Source organism: Lolium rigidum, chromosome 6 (genome assembly GCF_022539505.1).
Source record: "Lolium rigidum isolate FL_2022 chromosome 6, APGP_CSIRO_Lrig_0.1, whole genome shotgun sequence".
Taxonomy (NCBI): domain Eukaryota; kingdom Viridiplantae; phylum Streptophyta; class Magnoliopsida; order Poales; family Poaceae; genus Lolium; species Lolium rigidum.
The window spans coordinates 300,216,592-300,240,191 of NC_061513.1; positions in this window are offsets into that span (position 1 = coordinate 300,216,592).

Below are 23,600 nucleotides of genomic sequence, written 5' to 3' on the forward strand. Positions count from 1 at the left end.
GAGAAATCTCCCGTGGCGCATCTCCACTTTTAATATCTTACATACAGTTAAATGATTACACAAAAATAAATGGGAAATTAATTGCCATGTTGAGATACTCATTTGTGCCATGAACATTCTTCAATTAACTTGATGATGGAGCATCTTCATCATTTAATTAATCTTCTTCGGCCGTAACCATGGAGCATCTTCATCATTTAACTTGATGCTTGGATCAATGTTCACTCCGAAGGGTGGAATTTCATCAAACTGATTATAATCTTCGACATGTACTGTCTTGTCCTCCACTACCACGATGTTTCTTTTTCCGAGAAAGAACTATGTGGCGCTTTGGCTCATCGTTTGATGTATTTGTTTCCTTATGTTTCCTTTTTCTTGGTTTGGTAGACATATCCTTCACATAGAAAACCTGGGCCACATCCTTGGCTAGGACGAATGGTTCGTCTCTATACCCAAGATTGTTGAGATCCACTTGTTGTCATTCCATACAACTTGTCTACCTGAACCCCGCCTCCTGTTTTGTTGACCCATTTGCACCTAAACAAAGGGACCTTAAATGAAGGTCCATAGTCAAGTTCCCAGATATCCTCTATGTAACCATAATATGTGTCATTTGGGCCTTCATTCATTATTGCATCAAAGCGGACACCACTGTTTTGGTTGGTGCTCTTTTTATCTTGGGCGATCGTGTAAAATGTATTCCCATTTATCTCGTACCCTTGGAAAGTCACTACGATCGAAGATGGTGTCTGCAGGCCGGCAAGTACAGCTGATCTTCAATATCTTCGTTATTCGGGAGATGTTTTTGCAACCAACCGCCGAAAGTCGACATGTGTTCACGTCTAATCCAATCGTTCGAGCGCCCGGGTTACGGGAGCGTAGAAAGTTCTTGTGGTCACCGATATACGGAGCCACCAAGGTGGAACTTTGTAGGACTGTGTAGTGTGCTTGAGTCAAAGAAATCCTGTCCCTACATATCATTGATTTCCTTCCTAGCGTGCCTTTTCCACTTAGTCTCCCTTCATGCCGCGATTCAGGAACACCAATCGGCTTAAGGTCGGGAATAAAGTCAACACGGAATTCAATGACCTCCTGCTGTTCCATAGCCCTTGGAGATGCTTCCTTCCGGCCTAGCACGGTTATGAACATATTTCTTCAAGACTCCCATGAACCTCTCGAAGGGGAACATATTGTGTAGAAACACGGGACCGAGAATGGAAATCTCATCGACCGGGTGAACGAGGAGATGTGTCATAATATTGAAGAAGGATGGTGGGAACACCAGCTCAAAACTAACGAGACATTGGACCACATCATTACGCAACCTCGGTAGAATTTCTGGATTTATTACCTTCGAGAAATTGCATTGAGGAATGCACATAGCTTCACAATGGGCGAGTCGAACATTTTCCGGTAGAAGCCCCCTCAATGCAATCGGAAGCAAGCTGTGTCATTATCACGTGACGGTCATGAGACTTCAGGTTACGGAATGTTTTCTTCTCCATATTTATTATTCCCTTTATATTGGAGGAGAAGCCGGACGGGACCTTGATACTTGCTAAGACATTCAAAAAATATTTCCTTCTCTGCTTTTGTAAGAGCGTAGGCTGGATAAATGACGTCCTTTAACTCTCTCATGCAGATTTTTGGGGTCTTTCCAACGTTGCTTGGTCCTCCCGTGCTTACGGTGTATCTTTTGTCTTCCCGTACACGCCCGGAAAGCCTAGCGAGGTTCACGCAAAGATTCTTCGTCACGTGCATCACATCGATTGAAGAGCGGACTTCTAAGACTTTCCAATATTCTAGCTCCCAAAAAATAGATTTCTTCTTCCACATGGGCGCGTGTCCGGCAGCGTCATTCGGAACGGACCGTCCGCCGGGACCCTTTCCAAATATTACATCTAGATCCTTGACCATACCAAATATATCAACACCATCACGAGGGGAGGCTTCCTCCGGTGATCAGCCTCACCGTCGTAATGCTTGCCTTTCTTTCTTACGGGATGGGTAATCCTAAGAAATCGACGATGCCCCAGGTACACGACCTTCTGACCTTTTTCCAAATAATCACCTTCGAGCTCATATAAACAGTGTGTGCATGCATTGTATCCCTTGTTTGAGTCGTCACGAAATGTTACCAAGAGCAGGCCGAGTCATTGATGGTTACGAAAAGCATCGCTCTTAGGTCAAATTCCTCCTGCTTGTGCTCGTCCCACACACGTACACCTGCTAGGGACCACGAGTCTGTAGAAGTTCTTCGACTAATGGCTTCGGTACACATCAATGTCGTTCCCGGGTTGCTTCGGGCCTTGTATGAGCAACTGGCATCATAATGAACTTCCGCTTCATGCACAACCAAGGAGGAAGGTTATATATACAAAGAGTCACGAGCCGAGTGCTATGGCTGCAGCTCTGCTCTCCAAAAGGATTCATGCCATCTGTACTTAGACCAAACCTTAAGTTCCTTGCATCATGTGCAAAGTTTGGGAACTCTCTATCGATTTTTCTCCATTGGGATCCATCGGCAGGGTGCCTCAACATCACGTCTTTCTTACGGTCTTCTTTGTGCCATCGCAACAACCTAGCGTGCTCTTTATTCACTGAACAAGCGTTTCAGCCGTGGTATTATAGGAGCATACCACATAACCTTGGCGGGAACCCTCTTCTTGGGGCGCTCGCCCTCAACATCACCGAGGGTCATCTCGTCGATCTTATACCGCAATGCGGTGCACACCGGACATGCATCCAAATTCTCGTACTCACCGCGGTAGAGGATGCGGTCATTAATGCATGCATGTATCTTTTGCACATCTAATCCTAGAGGGCGAGACAATCTTCTTCGCTTCGTACGTACTGGCGGGCAATTCGTTACCCCTTGGAAGCTTCCTCTTAATTATTGTCGACAACTTTCCAAATCCTGAGTCGGTGACACCGTTCTGCGCCTTCCATTGCAACAATTCCGAGCGTGCTGCCAAGCTTTTTATGGCCATCTTCGCAAGTTGGGTATAACAATTTGTTGTGATCTTCTATCATCTTGTCGAAGGCCAACCTTTCCTTTTCAGTTTCACATTCTCTCCTTGCATCGGCAATGGCCCGGCCAAGATCATCATCGGCGAGGCTCATACGGTGCCTCTTGATCTTCTACTTCATTGTCTTCATTGCCTTCTGCGGTATCATCGTATTCGGGGAAATTGGGATAACCGTCATCATCCTCTTCCTCTTCTTCATTGTCTTCCATCATAACCCCTCTTTCTCCGTGCTTGGTCCAACAATAGTAGCTGGGCATGAAACCGGATCGCGAAGGTGGCTGTGAATGAGACTCGAGTGAGCGTAATTTACGGTATTCTTGCGGTCCACACATGGACAATACATGAAGCCACCATGTTTGTTTGCCTTCGCCACGACCATAAAATTATCCGGGCCCGCGAGTGAACTCGTCAAACCATCGGTCAATGTACATCCATTGCCGATTCATACGCATGATATAATTAAGCTGATCAAAACCATTACGGAACATCACGATGTATATATACACATGCATTTTATCAATTACGGATGAAAAGGATAAAGTTGTTAACCTCGATGAAGAAGAAAAAAACAAGTTAAGTGTGGCTTGATTTGTGTAAACTCAAGTGGCAAATCCTCTTAAGCATTTCATCGAACACCTCTTGTGCATGTGAAGAAGAGAGGAAAGCAATACACCCCTCTTGTGAAGATAGTGAAAAAATGGCTAAGTGTGGCTCACACTTGGGCGGGGAGCAAGGTTATATAGCCGGAGGGGGCCTTTGGACCCGGTTTGTCATACAAACCGGGACTAAAGGGTTCCCCGAGCTGACACGGCCTGCCGCACCTGCGGGTGGACCCTTTGGACCTGGTTTGTATGACAAACCGGGTCCAAAAGCCGCTACGAGGACAGGCTCCAGCGGGTGGGGTCGTCCTGGGCAGAAACGAACCGGGTCCAATGGGGGCATTGGACCCGGTTTGGTTCAGCAGTGGGACATTTGCTTGGGACCAAATGCCTCTTCTCCACTAGTGCACGTCGGCTGGGAGAGTGGCGCCGCAGGCACGGGCGCCACACATGATGGGTGAAATAGTTTGTCCGGAGGGTCAGTCTGTGCTATAGTTGCAATAAAGGGTTATTTTTGTGTAAATCACCGGGAAAGAGTGCTCAAACTTGCTGGCACTCTGCATATGCCCTCTAATGACCGATCCTAGGGAGTGATCTGCATACAATTGGTTGCAGCAAGCTGAGTAATAACTGTATTCCACAACAAGGAATGCCGCTTCACTCAAAACCCTTCTACATGGTATCAGACTAATCTCGGTCCTATCCTAGCCGCCGCCGCCCCCTCCCCAACCTTAGCCGCCGCCGTCCTAGGTCGGGCCACCACCGTCCTAGGTCGGGCCGCGCCAACCCTAGCCCCACCCCACCTTCCGCTGCCATGGTGCTCCCCGCCCTCACCGACGGGACCTCCGCCGCCCCTGCGGCTGCTGCGGCCGCTGCCCTCGTCACCGCCTGCGGCGCCCCGCGTCACGCCGGCCCCGGCATCCTCTCCTTCGCCGCCGGGAACTACTCCAAGTAGTGCATCTACATGCGAGCTTCTCTCGGCCGCTCCGGCTACCTCGGCCACGTCGACGACACCGTTGCCGCCGCCCCCACCAACACCGAGTGGGCCACCGCCGACTACACCGTCCTCAACCACCTCCACGCCGCCATCGACGAAGACGCCGCGGACATGATCCTTGCGGGGGATCAGACCGCGCTTCAGCTGTGGCTCGCGGCACGCGACCTTTTCACTGCGAACAAGGCGAACAAAGCCATCTACCTTGACAATGAATTTCGCCGGCTTGTGGAGGGATCCCTCTCCATCCACGAGTACTGTCGCCGCCAGAAGCATATCACCGATGCTCTCTCCGACAACGACTCTCCCGTGAGCGACCGCGCCCTCAACACCCTACGCGGACTCGGCCCTCGTTTCGTCTCCGCCGCCACGGTCATCTCCATGACCGACCCGCTGCCCTCCTTCCTCCGCACCATGGCGATGCTCCTGATGGAGGAGATGCATCAGGACAACGCGGCGGCCAACTCCACCGCCACCGCCCTCGTCGCCCAGGCCCGCGGCCCCGCCCCTCCATGCCCCGGCCCTGGCTGCCGCGGAGACGGTCCTGCCCCTGGCGCGAGCGCCGGGAAGGGCAAGCAGCCGGCCAAGCAGAAGAGCCGCACCGGCGGCCGCCAGGGTGGAGGCGCCACCCAGGTCACCCAGAACGCCCGCACGCCTGCCCTGCCGGCCCGTGGGTCTGCTTCTCCCCGGGAGCTGGCCAGTGGCGCACCCCCTCCTCTGGGCAGGGCATTCTGGGCCCTCGCCCCCAGGCCTACACCGCCACCATGCCGTCGACCTCGACGCCAACGTGGGACAACTCGGCTCTCATCGCCGCCCTCAACAACCTCGCGCTTCAGCAAGGCGATTGGGTCATGAACTCAGGCGCGTCCTCGCACATGACCAACGACGATGGTAACCTCACTCGTTCCTCCCCTCTTCGTACTCCTCACTTCGTCACTGTTGGTGACATCACCACCATCCCTATTGCCTCTTCTGGTTTCACCTCCTTTCGCACACCTTCTGATCATGTCTTTCGACTCAACCATGTACTCTTAGTACCGCACATTATTCGTAATTTGCTTTCTCTTCGCAAGTTTACTCGCGATAATATGTGTTCCATTGAGTTTGACGCCTTTGGTTTCTCTGTGAAGGACCTGAAGACCCGTCGCGTGATCCTTCGTTGCAATAGTGACGGAGATCTCTACACTTTTCCCGGGAGGAGCAGCTTTCGCCGTTCTTCCTCCACCGCCTTGGTCGTCACCGCCACCGTCGAGCTATGGCACCAGTGTCTTGGCCATCCTGGTCATGATGCCATGTCAGCTCTTCAGCGTCTAGATTTTATCAAGTGTAATAAATTTAGTCCTACTCGGGTGTGTCATGCATGTCAGCTTGGCAAGCACGTCCGCTTACCGTTCAGTCAGTCTACTACAGCGTCTAGTGCCATCGATTTGATACATTGTGATTTGTGGGCATCTCCAATTATAATCACCTCTGGTTTTCGATATTACCTTGTCATTGTCGACGACTATTCTCACTTTTATTGGTCTTTTCCACTTCGCAACAAGTCATGTGCTGCCTGCGCTCTTGAAACCTTTTTCGCTTATGCGCGCACGCAGTTTGGTGTCACTATTCGCTCCCTCCAGACAGATAACGGTAAAGAGTTTCTAAACAATACCATTGATAATGTCCTCACCACCAACGGCACTGCCCTGCGGCTGTCATGCCCATACACTTCCCAGCAGAACGGTAAAGCCGAGCGTGCCATTCGTACCATTAATGATATTATGCGCACCCTCATGTTCCAGGCTCACATCCCAGCTCCTTTCTGGGCCAAGGCTCTGGCCACTACCAACTACTTGCTTAATCGCCGTCCTAGTACAGCCATACACTCCCAGGTTCCCTACACACGCCTCCATGGTTGTCCTCCCTCATACACTGATCTTCGAGTCTTCTGTTGCCTTTGTTATCCTAACATCGCGTCCAGCGCTCCACACAAGCTCAGTGCATGTTCCATGGCATGTGTCTTTCCTGGGTATCCCTCTAACCATTGTGGTTACTGCTGCCTTAATCCTGTCACTGGGAGAATTCTCGTCTCGCGACATGTTGTCTTCGATGAGACGGTTTTCCTTTTCAACATGCAGCTTCGTCATCCGCGCCTGCGCCTCCTGCATCGCGCGGACTCGACGACCTCTTCGGCACGCCGTCCGTGCCCCCACCGTGAGCTCCTGCACCGGCCCCGCGCACCGCAGCACCGACCCCGAGTGCGCCCGCCCCGGCCCTGAGCGCCCCTGCCTCGACGCCGCCTCGCTCAGTCGGGTCTGATACGTCCCCGACGTATCCATAATTTCTGTCGTTCCATGCTTGTTTTATGACAATACTTACATGTTTTGCTTGCACTTTATGATGATTTCCTGCATTTTCCGGAACTAACCTATTGACAAGATGCCACAGTGTCAGTTCCTGTTTTCTGCTGTTTTTGGTTCCAGAAAGGCTGTTCGGGCAATATTCTCGGAATTCGACGAAACGAAGACCAAACCTCCTATTTTTCCCGGAAGCGTCCAGAACACCGAAGAAGAGTCGGAGAGGGGCCAGAGGGCCACCACACCATAGGGCGGCGCGGCCTGGCCTGGGCCCGCGCCGGCCTATGGTGTGGCGCCCCCAGGTGCCCCCCTGCGCCGCCTCTTCGCCTATAAAATCCCTTTCGACCTAAAAACACCGTACCACTTGACGAAACTCCAGAAAGACTCCAGGGGCGCCGCCACCATCGCGAAACTCCAATTCGGGGGACAAGTCTCTGTCCCGGCACCTGCCGGGACGGGGAAGTGCCCCGGAAGCCATCTCCATCAACGCCATCGCCTCCATCATGCTCCGTGAGTAGTTCCCCCATGGACTACGGGTTCTAGCCGTAGCTAGTTGGTATTCTCTCCCCCATGTATTTCAATACAATGATCTCATGAGCTGCCTTACATGATTGAGATTCATCCGATGTAATCGGTGTTGTGTTTGTCGAGATCCGATGGATTGTTACATTATGATTGTCTATCTACAAAGTTTATGAAGTTATTGTTGCTGCAATCTTGTTATGCTTAATGCTTGTCACTAGGGCCCGAGTGGCATGATCTTAGATTTGAGCTTTATATTATTGCTTAGATTGTATCTACAAGTTGTATGCACATGTCACTGTCCGGAACCAAAGGCCCCGAAGTGACGAAATCGGGACAACCGGAGGGGATGGCGGTGATGTGAGGGACACATGTTTTCACGGAGTGTTAATGCTTTGCTCCGGTGCTCTATTAAAAGGAGTACCTTAATATCCGAGTAGTTTCCCTAGAGGCCCGGCTGCCACCGGCTGGTAGGACAAAAGATGTTGTGCAAGTTTCTCATTGCGAGCACGTACGACTATTATTGGAAAACATGCCTACATGATTAATGATCTTGATATTCTGTCTTAATGCTATTTCAATCCTATCAATTGCCCGATCGTAATTTGTTCACCCAACACTTGTTATTGGAGAGTTACCACTAGTGTAGATAGCTGGGAACCCCGGTCCATCTTTCATCATCATATACTCGTTCTACATGTCAACTCGTTTTCTCGGTGCCATTGCTCTCATATTACTATTACCGCTGCTGTGTTACTCGTTACTATTGCTCTCATACCACTCGCTACTTTCACATCACCCCTCGTTGCTAGTGCTTTTCCAGGTGCAGCTGAATTGACAACTCAGTTGTTAAGGCTTATAAGTATTCTTTACCTCCCCTTGTGTCGAATCAATAAATTGGGTTTTACTTCCCTCGAAGACTGTTGCGATCCCCTATACTTGTGGGTCATCAGGGTCCTCTGCCGCGACAGAGAACTCGGCGTTTTCTCTGCCGCGGTAGGAGGCCACGACAGGAACTCCTGCCGCGCCTCCCGCTCGGCCCGCCGCCGCACGCCATGCCCCTGCCACGGTTGCTGCCGCCTCCACCTTGGCGGCCTCCTCCAGTGGTGCCTCCGACACTCGGCGCACGCGCTCCGGACGCCAAGTGCGTCCCGTGGACAGGCTTAACCTCTCCGCTGTGGACTCCGTCGCCGACATCGTCCCCACTACCTTCCGTCAGGCGATGCAGGATCCTCAGTGGTGTGCTACCATGTCCGCTGAGTATCAGGCTCTCATCGACAACAACACTTGGTCACTCGTTCCTCGCCCTCCGCGTGCAAACGTCGTCACCGGCAAGTGGATGTTTCGTCAGAAGTTCCACTCGGATGGCACCCTCGCGCGCAACAAGGCTCGATGGGTTGTTCGTGGGTACTCTCAGCGCCCCGGCATCTACTACGAGGAGACTTTCAGCCTTGTTGTCAAGCCTGCTACGATCCATCTCGTTCTGCACATTGCTGTCTCCAGCTCCTGGCATATACGGCAGCTTGATGTGAAGAACGCATTCCTGCATGGCTCCCTGGAAGAGGTGGTCTACTGTTAGCAGCCCCCAGGTTTTGTTGATGCCTCTCGCCCTGACCACGTCTGTCGCCTCCACAAGTCCCTGTATGGCCTGAAGCAGGCCCCTCGCGCCTGGTACCACCAGTTCGCCTCCTAAATCGCCACTCTGGGATTTGTTGCCTCCGCTACGGACACGTCTCTGTTTGTCCTCCACTCTACAGTAGACACGGCGTACTTACTGCTCTATGTGGATGACATCATCGTCACCGCCTCGTCGATGAGCTTTCTTGAGGGGCTTCCTACACGTCTTCATAGCGAGTTTGCCATGACCGATCTCGGGGATCTCCACTATTTCCTGGGTATGAAGGTCAGCCGGTCCCATGCTGGTCTATTTCTATCATAGCGACAGTATGTGATACGTCTCCAACGTATCTATAATTTCTGATGTTCCATGCTAGTTTTATGACAATACCTACATGTTTTGCTCACACTTTATAATGTTTTTATGCATTTTCCGGGACTAACCTATTAACAAGATGCCGAGGTGCCAGTTCCAGTTTTCTGCTGTTTTTGGTTCCAGGAAAGCTGTTCGGGCAATATTCTCGGAATTCGACGAAACAAAACCCAAACCTCCTATTTTACCGAGACGGACCCATAACACCGAAGGAGAGATGGAGAGGGGCCGAGGGGGCCCCACACCACATGGCGGCGCGGCCTAGGAGGGGGGCGCGCCCAGGTATGGGGTGGGCCTCCCAGGCACCCCCTCGCGCCGCCCTTTCGCCTATATATTCCTCGCGACGCGAAAACCCTATATCAATCAATCATATTCCAGAAAGACTCCAGGGGTGCCGCCGCCATCGCGAAACTCCATTTCGGGGGACAGAATCTCTGTTCCGGCACGCCGCCGGGACGGGGAAGTGCCCCCGGAAGCCTTCTCCATCGACGCCACCGCCTCCATCATGCTCCGTGAGTATTTCCCCCATGGACTACGGGTTCTAGCAGTAGCTAGTTGATGGCGTGTATTTCACACGTTCGTTGGGCAACCCCAAGAGGAAGGTATGATGCGCACAGCAGCAATTTTTCCCTCAGAAAGAAACCAAGGTTTATCGAACCAGGAGGAGCCAAGAAGCACGTTGAAGGTTGATGGCGGCGGGATGTAGTGCGGCGCAACACCAGAGATTCCGGCGCCAACGTGGAACCTGCACAACACAACCAAAGTACTTTGCCCCAACGAAACAGTGAGGTTGTCAATCTCACCGGCTTGCTGTAACAAAGGATTAACCGTATTGTGTGGAAGATGATTGTTTGCAGAGAAAACAGTAAAAACAAGTATTGCAGTTGATTGTATTTCAGTAAAGAGAATTGGACCGGGGTCCACAGTTCACTAGAGGTGTCTCTCCCATAAGACGAACAAGCATGTTGGGTGAACAAATTACGGTTGGGCAATTGACAAATAAAGAGAGCATGACAATGCACATACATATCATGATGAGTATAGTGAGATTTAATTGGGCATTACGACAAAGTACATAGACCGCCATCCAACTGCATCTATGCCTAAAAGTCCACCTTCGGGTTATCATCCGAACCCCCTCCAGTATTAAGTTGCAAAGCAACGGACAATTGCATTAAGTATGGTGCGTAATGTAATCAACAACTACATCCTTAGACATAGCATCAATGTTTTATCCCTAGTGGCAACGAGCACAACACAACCTTAGAACTTTCGTCACTGTCCCGGGTGTCAATGCAGGCATGAACCCACTATCGAGCATAAGTACTCCCTCTTGGAGTTAAAAGTAAAAACTTGGCCAGAGCCTCTACTAGAAACGGAGAGCATGCAAGATCATAAACAACACATAAGCATAACTTTGATAATCAACATAACAAGTATTCTCTATTCATCGGATCCCAACAAACGCAACATATAGAATTACATATAGATGATCTTGATCATGATAGGCAGCTCACAAGATCCGACAATGATAGCACAATGGGGAGAAGACAACCATCTAGCTACTGCTATGGACCCATAGTCCAGGGGTAGACTACTCACTCATCACTCCGGAGGCGACCATGGCGGTGTAGAGTCCTCCGGGAGATGATTCCCCTCTCCGGCAGGGTGCCGGAGGCGATCTCCGGGATCCCCCGAGATGGGATCGGCGGCGACGGCGTCTCAGTAAGGTTTTCCGTATCGTGGCTCTCGGTACTGGAAGTTTCGTCACGGAGGCTTTAAGTAGGCGGAAGGGCAAGTCGAGAGGCGGCACGGGGGCCCAAACCACAGGCCGGCGCGGCCAGGGGTGGGGCCGCGCCGCCCTAGGGTTTGGCCACCCCGTGGCCCCTCTTCGTCTCGTCTTCGGTCTTCCGGAAGCTTCGTGAGAAAATAGGCCTCCGGGCTTTTATTTCGTCCAATTCCGAGAATATTTCTTTACTAGGATTTCTGAAACCAAAAACAGCGAGAAAACAACGAATCGGCACTTCGGCATCTTGTTAATAGGTTAGTTCCGGAAAATGCACGAATATGACATAAAGTGTGCATAAAACATGTAGATAACATCAATAATGTGGCATGGAACACAAGAAATTATCGATACGTTGGAGACGTATCAGCATCCCCAAGCTTAGTTACTGCTCGTCCCGAGCGGGTAAAACGATAACAAAGATAATTTCTGGAGTGACATGCCATCATAATCTTGATCATACTATTTGTAAGGCATATGTAGAGAATGCAGCGATCAAAACAATGTGTATGACATGAGTAAACAAGTGAATCATAAAGCAAAGACTTTTCATGAATAGCACTTCAAGACAAGCATCAATAAGTCTTGCATAAGAGTTAACTCATAAAGCAATAATTCAAAGTAAAGGTATTGAAGCAACACAAAAGAAGATTAAGTTTCAGCGGTTGCTTTCAACTTGTAACATATATATCTCATGGATATTGTCAACATAGAGTAATATAATAAGTGCAATAAGCAAGTATGTAGGAATCAATGCACGAGTTCACACAAGTGTTTGCTTCTTGAGGTGGAGAGAAATAGGTGAGCTGACTCAACATTGAAAGTAAAAGAATGGTCCTCATAGAGGAAAAGCATCGATTGCTATATTTGTGCTAGAGCTTTGATTTTGAAAACATGAAACAATTTTGTCAACGGTAGTAATAAAGCATATGCATCATGTAAATTATATCTTATAAGTTGCAAGCCTCATGCATAGTGTACTAATAGTGCTCGCACCTTGTCCTAATTAGCTTGGACTACCTGGATTATCACCGCAATACATATGCTTTAACCAAGTTTCACAAAGGGGTACCTCTATGCCGCTTTGTACAAAGGTCTAAGGAGAAAGCTCGCATTTGGATTTCTCGCTTTTGATTATTCTCAACTTAGACATCCATACCGGGACAACATAGACAACAGATAATGGACTCCTCTTTTAATGCTTTAAGCATTTGGCAACAATTAATTCTTTTCTCATTAGAGATTTGAGGATATTTGTCCAAAACTGAAACTTCCACCATGAATCATGGCTTTAGTTAGCGGCCCAATGCTCTTCTCTCACAATATGCATGCTCAAACCATTCAACTCAGTGTAGATCGCCCTTACTTCGAGACAAGACGAACATGCATAGCAACTCACATGAAATTCAACAATGAGTTGATGGCGTTCCCCGATAAACATGGTTATCGCACAACAAGCAACTTAATAAGAGATAAAGTGCATAATTACATATTCAATACCACAATAGTTTTTAAGCTATTTGTCCCATGAGCTATATATTGCAAAGGTGAATGATGGAATTTTAAAGGTAGCACTCAAGCAATTTACTTTGGAATGGCGGGAAAATACCATGTAGTATAGGTAGGTATGGTGGACACAAATGGCATAGTGGTTGGCTCAAGTATTTTGGATGCATGAGAAGTATTCCCTCTCGATACAAGGTTTAGGCTAGCAAGGCTTATTTGAAACAAACACAAGGATGAACCGGTGCAGCAAAACTCACGTAAAATACATATTGTAAATATTATAAGACTCTACACCGTCTTCCTTGTTGTTCAAACTCAATACTAGAAATTATCTAGACCTTAGAGAAACCAAATATGCAAACCAAATTTTAGCATGCTCTATGTATTTCTTCATTAATGGGTGCAAAGCATATGATGCAAGAGCTTAAACATGAGCACAACAATTGCCAAGTATCACATTACCCAAGACATTTATAGCAATTACTACATGTATCATTTTCCAATTCCAACCATATAACAATTTAACGAAGGAGAAACTTCGCCATGAATACTATGAGTAGAAACCAAGGACATATTTGTCCATATGCTACAGCGGAGCGTGTATCTCTCCCATAAAGTGAATGCTAGGATCCATTTTATTCAAACAAAACAAAAACAAAAACAAACCGACGCTCCAAGAAAAAGCACATAAGATGTGGCCGAATAAAAATATAGTTTCGGGGGAGGAACCCGATAATTTGTTGATGAAGAAGGGGATGCCTTGGGCATCCCCAAGCTTAGACGCTTGAGTCTTCTTGATATATGCAGGGGTGAACCACCGGGTGCATCCCCAAGCTTAGAGCTTTCACTCTCCTTGATCATGTTGCATCATACTCCTCTCTTGATCCTTGAAAACTTCCTCCACACCAAACTCGAAACAAGTCATTAGAGGGTTAGTGCACAATATAAATTGACATATTCAGAGGTGACACAATCATTCTTAACACTTCTGGACATTGCATAATGCTACTGGACATTAGTGGATCAAAGAAATTCATCCAACATAGCGAAAGAGGCAATGCGAAATAAAAGGCAGAATCTGTCAAAACAGAACAGTTCGTATTGACGAATTTTAAAATGGCACCAGACTTGCTCAAATGAAAATGCTCAAATTGAATGAAAGTTGCGTACATATCTGAGGATCATGCACGTAAATTGGCATAATTTTCTGAGCTTCCTGCAGGGCAGTGGGCTCAGATTCGTGACAGGAAAGAAATCTGGAACTGCGCAGTAATCCAAATCTAGTACTTACTTTTCTATCAACGGCTTAACTTGGCACAACAAAACTCAAAACTAAGATAAGGAGAGGTTGCTACAGTAGTAAACAACTTCCAAGACACAAAATAAAAACAAAGTACTGTAGGTAAAAACATGGGTTGTCTCCCATAAGCGCTTTTCTTTAACGCCTTTCAGCTAGGCGCAGAAAGTGTAACTCAAGTGTTATCGAAGGGTGGTGCGTCAACCTTATCACTCAAGGAGGAGGATTCTTCAATAGAATTTACCTTCTTACCTTGTGGAGCTCTTTCCGCGTGCCATTCAGAGTAGTTGATCATCATATTATCAAGAAGCTTTGTTGCTTCACCAAGAGTGATGGACATAAAGTTACCTCCAGCAGCTGAATCCAATAAATTCCGCGAAGAAAAATTTAGTCCTGCATAGAAGGTTTGGATGATCATCCAAGTAGTCAGTCCATGGGTTGGGCAATTTTTAACCAGAGATTTCATTCTTTCCCAAGCTTGAGCAACATGTTCAGTATCTAATTGTTTAAAATTCATTATGCTACTCCTCAAAGATATAATTTTAGCAGGGGGATAATATCTACCAATAAAAGCATCCTTGCATTTAGTCCATGAATCAATACTATTCTTAGGCGAGAGATAGCAACCAATCTTTAGCTCTTCCTCTTAATGAGAAAGGGAACAATTTTAGTTTAATAATATCACCATCTACATCTTTATACTTTTGCATTTCACATAGTTCAACAAAATTATTAAGATGGGCAGCGACATCATCGGAACTAACACCGAGAAAATTGATTATTCATGACAAGATTCGAGTAAAGCAGGTTTAATTTCAAAGAATTCTGCTGTAGTAGCAGGTGGAGCAATAGGTGTGCATAAGAAATCATTATTATTTGTGGTTGTGAAGTCACACAACTTAGTATTTTCAGGGGTAGCCATTTTAGCAATAGTAAATAAAGCAAACTAGATAAAGTAAATGCAAGTAAACTAATTTTTTTGTGTTTTCGATATAGCAAACAAGATACCAAATAAAGTAAAACTAGCAACTAATTTTTTTGTATTTTGATTTAGTGCAGCAAACAAAGTAGTAAATAAACCAAGCAAGACAAAAACAAAGTAAAGAGATTGAGAAGTGGAGACTCCCCTTGCAGCGTGTCTTGATCTCCCCGGCAACGGCGCCAGAAAAAGAGCTTGATGGCGTGTATTTCACACGTTCGTTGGGCAACCCCAAGAGGAAGGTATGATGCGCACGGCAGCAAGTTTTCCCTCGAGAAAGAAACCAAGGTTTATCGAACCAGGAGGAGCCAAGAAGCACGTTGAAGGTTGATGGCGGCGGGATGTAGTGCGGCGCAACACCGGAGATTCCGGCGCCAACGTGGAACCTGCACAACACAACCAAAGTACTTTGCCCCAACGAAACAGTGAGGTTGTCAATCTCACCGGCTTGCTGTAACAAAGGATTAACCGTATTGTGTGGAAGATGATTGTTTGCGAGAGAAAACGGTAAAAACAAGTATTGCGGTTGATTGTATTTCGAGTAAAGAGAATTGGACCGGGGTCCACGAGTTCACTAGAGGTGTCTCTCCCATAAGACGAACAGCATGTTGGGTGAACAAATTACAGTTGGGCAATTGACAAATAAAGAGAGCATGACAATGCACATACATATCATGATGAGTATAGTGAGATTTAATTGGGCATTACGACAAAGTACATAGACCGCCATCCAACCGCATCTATGCCTAAAAAGTCCACCTTCAGGTTATCATCCGAACCCCCTCCGAGTATTAAGTTGCAAAGCAACGGACAATTGCATTAAGTATGGTGCGTAATGTAATCAACAACTACATCCTTAGACATAGCATCAATGTTTTATCCCTAGTGGCAACGACACAACACAACCTTAGAACTTTACGTCACCGTCCCGGGTGTCAATGCGGGCATGAACCCACTATCGAGCATAAGTACTCCCTCTTGGAGTTAATAGTAAAAACTTGGCCAGAGCCTCTACTAGAAACGGAGAGCATGCAAGATCATAAACAACACATAAGCATAACTTTGATAATCAACATAACAAGTATTCTCTATTCATCGGATCCCAACAAACGCAACATATAGAATTACATATAGATGATCTTGATCATGATAGGCAGCTCACAAGATCCGACAATGATAGCACAATGGGGAGAAGACAACCATCTAGCTACTGCTATGGACCCATAGTCCAGGGGTAGACTACTCACTCATCACTCCGGAGGCGACCATGGCGGTGTAGAGTCCTCCGGGAGATGATTCCCCTCTCCGGCGGGGTGCCGGAGGCGATCTTCAGGATCCCCCGAGATGGGATCGGCGGCGACGGCGTCTCAGTAAGGTTTTCCGTATCGTGGCTCTCGGTGCTGGAAGTTTCGTCACGGAGGCTTTAAGTAGGCGGAAGGGCAAGTCGAGAGGCGGCACAGGGGGCCCAAACCACAGGCCGGCGCGGCCAGGGGTGGGGCCGCGCCGCCCTAGGGTTTGGCCACCCTGTGGCCCCTCTTCGTCTCGTCTTCGGTCTTCTGGAAGCTTCGTGAGAAAATAGGCCTCCGGGCTTTTATTTCGTCCAATTCCGAGAATATTTCTTTACTAGGATTTCTGAAACCAAAAACAGCAGAAAACAGCAATCGGCACTTCGGCATCTTGTTAATAGGTTAGTTCCAGAAAATGCACGAATATGACATAAAGTGTGCATAAAACATGTAGATAACATCAATAATGTGGCATGGAACACAAGAAATTATCGATACGTTGGAGACGTATCACTAGTTGGTACTCTCTCTCCCATGTACTTCAGTACAATGATCTCATGAGCTGCCTTACACGATTGAGATCCATCTGATGTAATCGATGTTGTATTTGTTGGGATCCGATGAATTGTTACATTATGATCAGTCTATCTATAAAGTTTGTGAAGTTATTGTTGCTGCAATCTTATTGTGTTTAATGCTTGTCACTAGTGCACGAGTGGCATGATCTTAGATTTAAGCTCTATAATTATTGCTTAGATTGTATCTAGAAGTTGTTTGCACCTGTCTATGTCCGGAACCCGAGGCCCCAGAGTGACAGCAATCGGGATAAGCTGGAGGGGAAGGCTTAGATATGAGGATCACATGTTTTCACCAAGTGTTAATGCTTTGCTCCGGTGCTCTATTAAAAGGAGTACCTTAATTACCGATAGATTCCCTTGAGGCCCGTGCGCACACGGTCGGTAGGACAAAAGATGTTATGCAAGTTTCTCATTGCGAGCACGTATGACTAAATATGGAAAACATGCCTACATGATTAGTAAGCTTGATGTTTTGTCTTAATGCTATTTCAATCCTATCAATTTCCCAACTGTAATTTGTTCACCCAACACTTGTCACTTGTTATTGGAGAGTTACCACTAGTGTAGATAGCTGGGAACCCGGTCCATATTTCATCATCAAATACTCGGTCCTATATGTCATTAGAAGTAGTGTCAACTATTTTCTGGTACCATTGCCTACGTATTACTTATTACTCGCTGTCTGTGTTACTTGTTACTATTGCTCTCATATTACTGCTGCTTTCACATCACCCCTGTTACTAGTGCTTTTCCAGGTGCGAGTTGAATTGACAACTCGGTTGTTAAGGCTTATAAGTATTCTTTGCTTCCCCTTGTGTCGAATCAATAAATTTGGGTTTTACTTCCCTCGAAGACTGTTGCGATCCCCTATACTTGTGGGTTATCAAGACTATTTTCTGGCGCCGTTGCCGGGGAGGCATAGCTGTACTCATAAATTCACCTGGGAAGTACACTCTACCTCTCTCTCTATTTTTATTTTATTTTGTTTTTCTTAGTTTATTTTTGTCTAGTTTATTTATGCTTAGTTTATTTCTGTCTAGTATTATTTTGCTTAGTTTACTTTTGTCTAGTTTGTTTTTGTCTTGTTTTATTTTTCTTATATACCCGAAAATCCATAAAAAATTGAAAAACCGAAAAATTAAAAACTGTTGTTATGGGAGAACCCACAACCTATTTGGAGCTTATAGTATTATATATGAATTATAGAGAATCAAGAAAGGGTAAAGTCATGAGTGCTTTGATAGAAAAATTGAATACAATTGCTAAAATCTTGCTTAAACGCCATGATATAAACTGTTGCTCTAAACAGGATACTAAACGTCTTAAATTCCAATGTGGCTTTAGTGAAGAAGTTTTAATTATGAACTATAATTGGAATAACTATATTCATCTTGGGTTCGAAGAAGTGGAACAATTTGTTTTATTTATGGGAGCTTCTGAAATAGAATCCTTCATGTCTAAAAATTATGAAACCTGTGTTGCTTGTAAGAACCTTAAAGATTATGTCTCTTCTATCCTTGATTTTTGCATAGAACATTACAACAATAATCCTTATATCATTGATTATAAAGAGAGACTCATTCATGCACAAGAATGCACTCACAATTTGCAGGAACCTGTGAAAGAAGAAATTGATGAACCTAAAAGCTCATTGGATGAAAAAGAGGAGGAGAGTGATGAAAAAAAGGAGGAAGAATGGATTAGCTACCCATGCCAACCTTCTAATGAGAGTAACTCTTTATCTCTTACACTATTTGATTGTCCTCCATGCTTACCCAAAGAGGATGAATGTTATGTTCCTGTGGATTCTCTTGAAATATTCCCTATGAGTAAAACTTGTGAGAATAATTATGCTACTGTTATCTATGATAATCCATGCTATTTTGATAAATCTTATGATAATGCTTTGTTTGTGCTCGATATCGAAATGCATGGTACTAAAGAGTTTTGCTTGGCAAATGTTTATGATAAATCTCTAGATGATGGTCCTATGTTACTTGATAATATTAATTGTACTACTAATGAAAATGGGATTGGAGAGGTCTTGACTTTATCTAGGAGTCCCATATCTTTTGAGATTGATCAATCATCTTGTTATCTTGATAAAAGTGGTTTTGAAAGTTTTGATCCTATTATTTTTGAGCTTGATAAAAATTATGTGTTTGTGGATCATGAAATACATGCTTTATGTGATAGTTATATTGTTGAGTTTATTCATGAAGCTACTGAAAATTATTATGAGAGAGGAAAATATGGTTGTATAAATTTGCATGGTACTGAAACACCTCTCTATATGCTGAAACTTTTGAAGTTACTCTTGTTTTATCTTCCTATGCTTGTCACTTTGTTCTTCATGAATTTATTTGTGTACAAGATTCCTATGCATAGGAAGTGGGTTAGACTTAAATGTGTTTTGAATTTGCTTTTTGATGCTCCTTTTGCTTTATTTCCTATTTTCCATGTGAGCATCATTAAAATCTACTGAGCCCATCTTAATGGCTATAAAGAAAGCACTTCTTGGGAGATAACCCATGTTTTTATTTTGCTACTGTTTTGTTGTGCCTTGGAAGTTATTACTACTGTAGCAACCTCTCCTTATCATGTTTATTGCATTGTTGTGCCAAGTAAAGTCTCTAATAGAAAGTTGATACTAGATTTGGATTTCTGCGCAGAAACAGATTTTTAGCTGTCACGAATTTGAGTAGATCTCTCTGTAGGAGAACCTAAAAATTCTGAAAAGTTTCATGCGTGTTCCTCAGATATGTACGCAACTTTCATTAGTTTTGAGTTTTCTGATTTGAGCAACGGAAGTACCTCTAAAAAATTCATGTTTACTGGCTGTTCTGTTTTGACAGATTTTGTCTCTGTTTTTTTGCATTGTCTCTTGTGGACTTTAAGTAAGGCTTTCTAGACGTGGAGAGTTGTAGCTAATGTTTTATTGAGTTCTTGCAATGTGTCACTACAGGACTAAAGTGGATTAAAGTTTTTTGAGTACTAACCCCTCTAATGAAGTTTATGAGAAGTTTGATGTGGCAGAAGTTTTCAAGGGTCAAGAGAGGAGGATGATATATGATCAAGAAGAGTGAAAAGTCTAAGCTTGGGGATGCCCCAGTGGTTCATCCCTGCATATTTCAAGAAGACTCAAGCGTCTAAGCTTGGGGATGCCCAAGGCATCCCCTTCTTCATCGACAACTTATCAGGTCACCTCTAGTGAAACTATATTTTTATTCCGTCACATTTTATGTGCTTTACTTGGAGCGTCTGTGTGTTTTTATTTTTGTTTGTGTTTGTGTTTGAATAAATTCGGATCCTAGCAATCCTTGTGTGGGAGAGAGACACGCTCCGCTTTTTCATTTGAACACTTGTGTTCTTAATTTACTTTAATGTTCATGTCGAAAGTTGAAAGCCGCTTCATTTATTGCTATTTGGTTGGAAACAGAAAATGCTTCATATTGTCTTGAATAATTTGATACTTGGCAATTGTTTTGAGCTCTCAAGTAGATCATGTTTAAGCTCTTGTATCATGTAGTTTAAACCTATTAGTGGAGAACTACCGTAGAGCTTGTTGAAATTTGGTTTGCACGATTGGTCTCTCTAAGGTCTAGATATTTTCTGGTAAAAGTGTTTGAGCAACAAGGAAGACAGTGTAGAGTTTTATAATGCTTGCAATATGTTCTTATGTAAGTTTTGCTGTACCGGTTCATACATGTGTGTGCTTCAAACAACCTTGCTAGCCAAAGCCTTGTACTGAGAGGGAATGCTTCTCGTGCATCCAAAACCTTGAGCCAAAACCTATGCCATTTGTGTCCACCATAACTACCTACTATGTGGTATTTTTCTGCCATTCCAAGTAAATACTTCATGTGCTACCTTTAAACAATTCAAAACTTTATTACTCCTTATTTGTGTCAATGTTTTATAGCTCATGAGGAAGTATGTGGTGTTTTATCTTTCAATTTTGTTAGGTAGCTTTCACCAATGGACTAGTGACTCATCCGCTTATCCAATAATTTTGCAAAAAGAGCTGGCAACGGGGTTCCCAGCCCCAATTAATTAACCTTCACTAATAATTTTCTTCACATGTTTTGCCCTGATTCATCAGTAAGCAACTTAATTTTGCAAATAGACACTCCTTCATGGTATGTGAAATGTTGGAAGGCACCCGAGGATTCGGTTAGCCACGACTTGTGAAAGCAAAAGGTTGGGAGGAGTGTCAGCTATAAATAAAACTAAAATACATGTGTAAACAAAAGAGAAGAGGGATGATCTACCTTGCTGGTAGAGATAACGTCCTTCATGGGAGCCGCTCTTTGAAAGTCTGTTTGGCAAGGGTGTTAGAGTGACCACTACCATTCGTTGACAACAACAAACACCTCTAAAAACTTTATTTGTATCCTCTCTTTATGATTTCAAAACTGGAAAAGCTCTAGCACATGATTTAATCCCTGCTTCCCTCTACGAAGGGCCTTTCTTTTACTTCATGCTGAGTCAGTTTACCTACTTCTTTCTATCTTAGAAGCAAACACTTGTGTCAATTGTGCATTGATTCTTACATGCTTGCTTATTGCACTTATTATATTACTGTGTGTTGACAATTATCCATGAGATATGCATGTTGAAAGTTGAAAGCAATTGCTGAAACTTAAATCTTCCTTTGTGTTGCTTCAAAACCTCTTATTAAGAATTTATTGCTTTATGAGTTAACTCTTATGCAAGACTTTTTGATGCTTGTCTTGAAAGTACTATTCATGAAAAGTTTTTGCTATATGTTATCTATTTGTTAGCAAACTATAGATCATTGCCTTGAGTCACTTCATTCATCTCATATGCTTTACAATAGTATGATAAAGATTATGTTGGTAGCATGTCACTTCAGAAATTATTCTTTTTATCCTTTACCTACTCGAGGGCGAGTAGGAACTAAGCTTGGGGATGCTTGATACGTCTCCAACGTATCTATAATTTCTGATGTTCCATGCTAGTTTTATGACAATACCTACATGTTTTGCTCACACTTTATAATGTTTTTATGCATTTTCCGGCACTAACCTATTAACAAGATGCCGAGGTGCCAGTTCCTGTTTTCTGCTGTTTTTGGTTCCAGGAAAGCTGTTCGGGCAATATTCTCGGAATTCGACGAAACAAAAGCCAAACCTCCTATTTTACCGAGACGGACCCAGAACACCGAAGGAGAGACGGAGAGGGGCCGAGGGGGCCCCACACCACCTGGCGGCGCGGCCTAGGAAGCGGGCGCACCCAGGTATGGGGTGGGCCCCCCAGGCACCCCCTCGCGCCGCCCTTTCGCCTATATATTCCTCGCGACGCGAAAACCCTATATCAATCAATCATATTCCAGAAAGACTCCAGGGACGCCGCCGCCATCGCGAAACTTCGTTTCGGGGGACAGAATCTCTGTTCCGGCACGCCGCCGGGACGGGGAAGTGCCCCCGGAAGCCTTCTCCATCGACGCCACCGCCTCCATCATGCTCCGTGAGTAGTTACCCCATGGACTACGGGTTCTAGCAAGTAGCTAGTTGGTACTCTCTCTCCCATGTACTTCAATACAATGATCTCATGAGCTGCCTTACATGATTGAGATCCATCCGATGTAATCGGTGTTGTGTTTGTTGGGATCCGATGAATTGTTACATTATGATCGAGTCTATCTATAAAATTTGTGAAGTTATTGTTGCTGCAATCTTGTTGTGTTTAATGCTTGTCACTAGTGCACGAGTGGCATGATCTTAGATTTAAGCTCTATAATTATTGCTTAGATTGTATCTACAAGTTGTTTGCACCTGTCTATGTCCGGAACCCGAGGCCCCAGAGTGACAACAACTGGGATAACTGGAGGGGAAGACTTAGATATGAGGATCACATGTTTTCACCAAGTGTTAATGCTTTGCTCCGGTGCTCTATTAAAAGGAGTACCTTAATTACTAGTAGATTCCCTTGAGGCCCGGCTGCCACCGGCTGGTAGGACAAAAGATGTTATGCAAGTTTCTCATTGCGAGCACGTATGACTAAATATGGAAAACATGCCTACATGATTAGTAAGCTTGATGTTTTGTCTTAATGCTATTTCAATCTTATCAATTGCCCAACTGTAATTTGTTCACCCAACACTTCTCACTTGTTATTGGAGAGTTACCACTAGTGTAGATAGCTGGGAACCCCGGTCCATATTTCATCATCAAATATTCGGTCCTATATATCATTAGAAGTAGTATCAACTATTTTCTGGTACCATTGCCTCTGTGTTACTCATTATCGCTGCTACGTGTTATCGTTACTATTGCTCTCATATTATCGCTGCTTTCACATCACCCACGTTACTAGTGCTTTTCCAGGTGCAGCTGAATTGACAACTCAGTTGTTAAGGCTTATAAGTATTCTTTGCTTCCCCTTGTGTCGAATCAATAAATTTGGGTTTTACTTCCCTCGAAGACTGTTGCGATCCCCTATACTTGTGGGTTATCAGCATGCTCTGGATATCCTATAGCGGGCTGGCATGTCTGGCTGTCACCCCTCGCCTACACCGGCCGACACGTCCTCCAAGCTCTCCGCTTCCGACGGCGAGCTCCTTCCCGACGCCACCGACTATAGGAGCATCGTGGGCGGCCTTCAGTACCTCACACTGACGCGCCCCGATATCTCCTACGCTGTTCAGCAAGCCTGCCTTCATATGCATGCTC